This window comes from Elephantulus edwardii, unplaced genomic scaffold, assembly GCF_000299155.1.
Source record: "Elephantulus edwardii isolate Elephantulus edwardi_28Jun2011 unplaced genomic scaffold, EleEdw1.0 scaffold00128, whole genome shotgun sequence".
Classification (NCBI taxonomy): domain Eukaryota; kingdom Metazoa; phylum Chordata; class Mammalia; order Macroscelidea; family Macroscelididae; genus Elephantulus; species Elephantulus edwardii.
In genome coordinates, this window is record NW_006399878.1 from 916,735 (window position 1) to 924,672 (window position 7,938).

Here is a 7,938-nt window from a genome sequence, read left to right on the forward strand (position 1 = left end):
TCCCCTTTTCCTTATGAATCAGGGTGAAGTCTCTCTCAGGGAGGAGTGATAGGGAATGACAAAGGACACACTGACAAAGGAGATTAATCAGAACTGGCTTTGACAAGCACTGTGGCAATGGGATAATGAAAACAGACTTTCAAGGCGGGGGAAATAAAAAGAGGAATGAACTGGCAGGTGAGGGTAGAGAAAATAGTGCAACAATGAATGAATGGAAACCCAAAATCTCTGTAAATGTTCATTAAAATTAATAAAATTTAATAAAAAATGAATATTGTCCAACACAGTGATGGAAGAGTATTTCCTTTAGAAAACCCTCAAAATACGCAATATCTGAAACAATCTATTCAAATACACCAATTTTCATGACTAGAACATGGTACCAGTTAGTTTTGTTTTCTTACGCTGTACCTATAAATGGGAGTCAACTCAATAGTAACTAATGTCAATGGGGTCTTTAAGAATTATCTTCTAAAATTTGAAACACACTAAGGTCAGGAGAATTCCGCTTAGAGTATCTACAAATGAAGAGAATGATGTAGTGGTGATCCAGAACTAAGTAGTGATCCATCCTTTCAGGTAGACCTCAGAGGAGTTGGGTTTTACTGATCATCAGCACTTGCCATGAGTTACCCTCACTTGAGGGCAACTAACAACCAGAAGAAGATTTGAAAGTTAGAAGCTATGTGGATTCCTATGGGTTGATATTAACTAAATAGCAATGAGCTTGGTTTGTCTTCAGGGAATGTGGGATGGGGGTGCAAATTAGCTTCCAAAACCAAATGATGAGCAGCCTCTAGAGGTTAACTCTGAAAGGGTTTTTTTTAATCCTATATCCCTTATATCTCTTGGCTTTCCCATCAGTGGAATAAAGAATGTTGCATTCATAAGTATTAACTCCTTTTGACTTCGGTTTTGATGTATAGGTTTGGTTATGCATATTTATTGTACAGTTATTATGATCCATTGACTCAGAACCAACCCCTGTGGGTTTTCAGAGGCAGTAAATAACAAGAGAAGAGATTTTTCACCTTTCTTCCACAGAGCAGCTAGTGAATTCAGCTCAAGGGCCTCTATGTTGGTAGTGCAGTTCCTTTTTACTAGGCTGCCAGAGGCTGATGACAGAAAAAGAAAATAATGCCTTTCAGTTGTGATGTTAAAGAAGAGTATTGAATATCCCACGGACTGCCAAAATAACAGATATGGTTTGAAGAAGGTGAAAGCCTACGTTCTGTTTAGAGAGAAAGGTGGTGAAATCCCATATCACATACTTTGGGCATGTTGTTAGGAAGGTCAACACCTTGGAGAAGGACATCATGCTTAGGAAGGTGGAGGCTCTACATAAGAAAGGAAGGCTCTCAATGTGATTGATTGGCACAGTGATTGTAACAATGAGTGAACTCAAGTATGTCAGAGATGGTGAGGATGGCCCAGGATAATACAAGGTTCAAAGCCATTGTACACAGGGTCACAGTGAGTCATAGTCACCTCAGCAGCACATAAGAATACAGCTACATGACCAGACCAGACTCTTCTCAGAAAGTGCTGCATGGGGCAGCAGTGGGGATCTGTGCTGAGCCTGGGAAGAGGAGTTCTGTGGTATGAAATTAAGCCTTGAGATATTGCAGCAGCACAGAACTGTTGTGCACATAACATTTTACTGCTTTAACCATCATTTTATTTGTGCTTGTCAAATTTATTTTAAACAAATTAGTCATAAAAGCCATATGGGTAAGCTTATTACATATAGAAATGTAGATAACAATTGCAAAGGCAAGAGTAAGGGTGAGATCATGTTCTTGGGTTAACATAATTTGGGATCTAGGAAAATGTTTGGCATAGTTCACACATTTAATATTTTATTAAGGAAATGAAAAAGTTGAGAAGATTCTGTTCAGCCATGTATACTAAAAGTGGAGAAGTTGGAAGCCACAAAGCTTGGGAAGAAAAATGAATTCTTTGGAGCATAAATTTTTTCCATTAAATTATACCACTAAAGTTAGGACCTTGAAAGTTACTGAACTCAAATATAAAAGAAGAACATACTTTTGGCATTAAAACTAGAAAATAAATGGAGAATAGTTGTTTAATGCTAGCAGCATTAACTGATTATTTTTTAATATCTTCTCCTGTTTATTTAATATCTATCTCTGTGAATTGAGTATAAATTTTTTAATGTAAGAAAGAATATTTTCAATATTTTAGTAGAGTCTTGGCATATCTTAAGTCAGATATCTTTTCTAAGTGATCAAGATAATGTACTACTTTCTCACTGATTGAATACATACACCAAAGATCAATTAAGCCTTCTTATAATAAATTAGAATGAGAGAAATTTCTAAGAGTTAAAAACCACATTACTGAGCTTATGTGTTTCTATCTCATATTAATTAAAGTTAATATTGGTAGAAAATGAAGGATACACAATATAGGATTGGATTAAACTATATGATGTCATTTTATTGTTGTCATAGAAATATTAAATCAGAAAGTGATGAAGTGATGTGAATTTATTGAAGTATCTCTGTCATTCACTGTATTTTCTTCTGCATAACACTTTTATCTCATGTTCTCTGATTCCACTGAGGTTGGTTTGGTTTGTTTTTTTTAAATCCATTCAGTAATTAAATGGAGGCAGTATGGACTGATGATCAGGAAACATGGGCTCAGTGAATAATTTTCCCAGTAATTAACAAAGTAGCCATCTAGTCATTTCACTGTAACTGATGGCAGTTAAAAAGACAATTTCTGAATATCCCCTGAGTCTAAATTTAAAACATACCAGTTGTAAATTTTATTGTAGGATAGGCAAGAGTAAAGATAAAAGTGCAATCAGGATGGAAGCTTAAAATGAGGTTTGTGACATAATCTCTGTATTACCGTCAGAAGATTTTTAAATCTGTATCTGGATGTATACAGACTAATGTATGTAGGTCCTCCTTCTGGGAGCTTCTTATCTATAATAGAAGTATTTATTTCAATGTTAGCCCTACATCTCTTGGCACTAACTGCTTTAGATTTGGATAATTCAAGAAAAAGTCACACCATGTGAACAGACTGGCCCAAGGACCATGCATTCAGCTACCTCTCACAGATGAAAGCTATTTCCCCCCATTTTAAGAATTTCTATTATTTCCTCCATGAGGAAGTGATTCCACTAAAAAATTATGTCCTGAGGGGGTGGGCATGCATTGGCTCAGAGCCACCTGTCCTACCTGAGGAGAGGTCACAGTGTCGAGGCACCCTCTGACATCTGGCTTCTGCATCTGAATCTAAATTCTTGGTGCAACCATGACCAGCTGTCAGCAAGAAGGGAAGGATCAAGTCATGTTTGTGACTGAAGAGGACTGTGAAATTCTAATCAATGCTGTGCTGGTGGGGAATGACCCCAATGACCCATACGAGGAACATGGATGTATATTGCCAAGTACAGACATGGAATAGAACTGCCTGTGACTTGGAGAAATAACCAGTGGCCCCTGTAGGAAGCAGTTCAAGTCAACCTTCTGCTTCCACTGTAGCAGACAGGACAGAAAGAAGTCAAACTGTGTAGACCAGTTCCAAGCCGTGAAGAAATGCATACAGAAACACCCAGACCTCTATTCCTAGGATGATGACAATGACAATGACATGACCAGAAGCAGCTAGAGATTTAGAGAAAACAGCTCCCACTCAGACTGCTGCAGCTGAAAAAGAGGAGAGCTCAAGCCAATGGATGCCACCAGCCTTTCCTTTTCAAACTGATAAGGACTGACACAGTAACTGCGATAATGGGTGTAGGTGTGTCAGAGTCAATGAGACTGGCTCAGGATAAAAGGGTACAGAGCTATTGTACAGAGAGTCTCTACAACATAGTGGCACATAACAACAAAAATAGACCTATTACAAAATGCCTTTCAGTCACTTTTGGACAAAGTAGTTTTCCTTTTTATGTTCTATGCACTGTAATATACAAAATAACTTAATTTGAGATCAGTGGTCTTGGCCCTTCTACAGATACACTGAAGGAAAAAAAAATACAAAACAAGTAATTATGTACACGTGTCCCATGTAAAGCTATCTGTGAATGTAGTTGCCACTTTTGAATTCTTGTTTTGCAGATTACCCTGAATTTTTACAGTTTGAAATAATGTTCTGAATATTCTCGGGGGCGGGGGGGGAGTCATATTCTACTAAAATACCACTTTCTTTATTCCTGTAGTAATTTCCTAGTCTTATCCTTGTGCAACAACATAGATGCCAGCACCTGAATTAATTCCTTCTTCCCATCCCATTCAGACTCCTCATTTTGACACTCACAAGGTGTCTTATTATTTATCTTGAATTCAGAGCTCTATCCCTCTTCCTCTCCATTTTTGATACAACAAATTAGTACTTATTATATATTATCTGCTTCTATTTTCAACTTCTACCATAACAATCATCTCTGGTAAATACTTATGCAGCAGTTACAAAGACTAGCTCGGGGTACTATGAGTGAGGGCATGTGTGCTAACTAACTTTAAAATATACATCAGAAGAGAATATTCATTGGAGAATAATTTGACGGAGCCATAGAAATTATTCAATAGAAATTTTCTCATTTGGGAAAATATGTCAGAAAAAGTATCCTGCACGTGGTGCAATGTCCAAAACCACTGATTGAGATTTACTTTTTTTAGCTATGCTTGAACTGAATATTTCTTGCATACGTCAGTATCTGCAGCATCTGAAATGCCAGTGATCTCACTTTGCAATTCTTCATTGTCATCATGTGCAGAGCAGCTTCAAAGAGAGGCATGGCACAGAGCCAGGCTTGGAGCATGGGGGCCAGATAGCATCACCTTTGCCCTGGAATCCTTTGGAGTTTCACTGGCTGCCTTATTACATGTTATCACTCTCACAATTGTGAAATATAATCATGCTGGTAGCTTTAAACATACACCAGCTTACCTATGAGCACAATGACACTGAGAAGACAATAAATACGGTAATATGCTTTACTAGTGCCTGGAGCAATATGAAACATTATTAATAGCAGTAAATCCTTTCTCAAGAGTAGAAGACAACTCCAAGATAGCTAAATTAGTCTTAATAAACTCAAAGTTAATAAAATATGTGCATTTCAACATTTTCTAAACTCTTTCTCATTATCATAGCTAGGAATATTGTGGCATATATAGCTGAATACTGTGAGCAAGAATTACTTAGTGCAGGTCCTTTGTAAATATTATTATAAAGGGAGTGTAATGTGAATAGTTCTTTGCTTCAAATTTGTCAAACCCATTTATGACTTTTAAGCTACAATCATCTTTCGAAAATATACACATTGATACATTTTTTCCCTCCTGTGAACTAGTTATAAAACTATTTGATTTGGGGGTGTTTTCCTTTACAATTTGGTTATTCAAATGACAAAACGAAATCACCGATTAGATAGATGCTTGACATTGAAATGTGCATATTCAACCAGATACAGAGTTCTTCAAAAGCAATGTTCTTGATTTAAAAGACAGACAACACATTCCAGGTTGAGAACATGAAATTTTCTCTCAGAGCTTAATAAGAATGTTGTTAGTCTGTTCCCATTCTCATTGAAATCTTTGTCCCAAGAAGAGATTCATAGTATAACATTTTCATTTTCTGTTGTCATCTTTGTCACAAATATGAAGTATTGGTATTTTATGTGTCCTATCTCCATACGTTTTCAATCTAGATGCAGAACAGATCATCCAGGAGGCTCAGCTCTATGAGGAGGAATGTGGCATCAGGATTGGAGGAAGACTCATCAACAATTTGTGTTATGCTGGTGATACAACCCTGCTTGCTGAAACTGAGGAGAATCTGAGGTGCTTGCTGCAGAAGATCAAGGGCTACTGTCTTCAATATGGATTGAAGCTCAACATCAAGAAAACAAAGATTCTCACCACTGGGCCAATTGGCAGCACCATGCTAAAAGGTGAAGAGATTGAGATTGTTAACAGCTTAAGTTTGCTTGGCTCCACAATCTACACTATTGGTACCAGCAGCAAGGAAATCAAAAGACAAATTGCATTGTGAAAGTCTGCTCTCAGGAACCTCTTCAGAGTACTGAAGACCAATGACGTCAGTCTGGATACTAAGGTGCTCCTGATCCAGGTCATAGTCTTCACAGTTATTTGTTATGCGTCAGAAAGCTGCACAATGACTACAGCTGATAGAAAAAGAATTTGAGCTGTGCTGTTGGGGAAGAGTATTGAATATACCATGGACTGCAGGAGAACAAACAGATTTATCCTAAAGGGTATAAAACCGGGCTGCCTCTTAGAGGCAAGGATTCTGAGGTTTCCTCTGAAATACTTTGGGCATATTAGAAGGAGAAACTAGTCCTCGAAGAGGGACATTATTCTAAGAAGATAGAGGGACCATGCAACAGAGAAAGACCTTGGATGAGATGGATTGATTCAGTGACTGGGGTAATGAGAGCAGGTGTGCCAGAGATAACTAAGTTAGTAGTGGATACAGCAGGTTTCAGAGATATTGTACATAGAGTCTCTATGAGTCACTAACAATTCGACGGCACATAACAACAACTATAAAGTATGGTCACAAAATCCTGCACCATCATCATATTATGATTCCAGGAAGGAAAAGTACTCATATCTGCTGGGCAATCCACCAGTCAGCAGTGCTGTAACAGAGGAGCATTGAAATACCAGCCAATCAAATCAGGAGACAGGTCTTTAAAACCCTAAACCTAATAGTGCATTATCTTGTAATACAATGGCTTCTAAAATTCCAATTATATATTCTCTGTGACAAATGAAAATGATGAATGTTACACCCCAGAACACACTCAGACAAAACACACTTTAAATGCTAGAAGAACATGAACCCATGCTCTCGCAGAATGGGAAAAAGTAACAACATCCATAGAACTGAGCATAGTTAATAGTCCACTGATAAGAATAATAGGTAGGGAGCTCTGGTGGCCTAGTGGTAGGAAGTTGCACTGCAATCCTCGAGGTATAAGATTCAAGGTCACCAGCTGCTCTGTGGGAGGAGGAGGGGAAATATCCTCCCATATAATTAACTGCCTCTGAAAACCTGCTAGAGGTTCAGCTGTGGGTTGGTTCTGAGTCTATAGTACACAAATACAACAACATATATATCTATAGATAGATAGATAGATATGTAATATCTATTATCGATTGAATAGAATTATGTCCCCTTCCAAACTAAGCAGAAAGTTAAGATTTGATGCATTTAATAATGAAGTTCATACTGCATAATTCAATATGTTGTTGTTGTTTTGTGCTGTCGAGTCCTCTGCGACTCATAGCGACCCTATGTACAACAGCCCTAAACCCTGCTAAATCCTGTGCCAATCTCATTGCCTCTGACACACCCATCCCAATTACCCCAGTCACTGAATCAATCCACTTCATAGAGGGTCTTCCCCTCCTGCACTGTCCCTCTGCCCTACCAAGCATGATGTCCCTCTCCAAGGACATGTCTCTCCTTACAACATGTCCAAAGTATGTCAGACGAAGCCCAGAATCCTTACCCCCAATGAGTAGCCTGGTTTAACCCTCTCTATGATGAATCTGTTTGGTTTTTTGGCAGTCCATGGAACATTCAATACTCTTCTCCAGCACCACAGCTCAAAGGCGTCAATTCTCCTTCTATCCTCCCTAGTCATTGTCCAACCCTCTGATGCATAACAAGTGATTTCAAACACCATGGCCTGTATCAGGTGCACCTTAGTCTCCAGAGAGAGACCGTTGCTCTTGAGTACTTTAGAGAGGTCCCTAACCGCAGACATTCCCATCGCAATACTTTTTTTATTTCCTGGCTGCTGGTGCCAAGCGTGTTGACCATGGAGCTGAGCAAACTGAAGCTGTGAACAATCTCAATCTCTTTGCCATCCATCCTGATGCTAGCGAATGGTCCAGTGGTGAGAATCTTTGTCTTCTTGAC

At 38.4% G+C, this 7,938-nt stretch overlaps 1 pseudogene; it reads left to right on the forward strand.

Moving 5' to 3' along the window:
- The first annotated feature begins 3,291 nt into the window (after positions 1-3,291).
- Positions 3,292-7,938, forward strand: part of LOC102862453 — a 49,542-nt pseudogene continuing 44,895 nt past the window's right edge.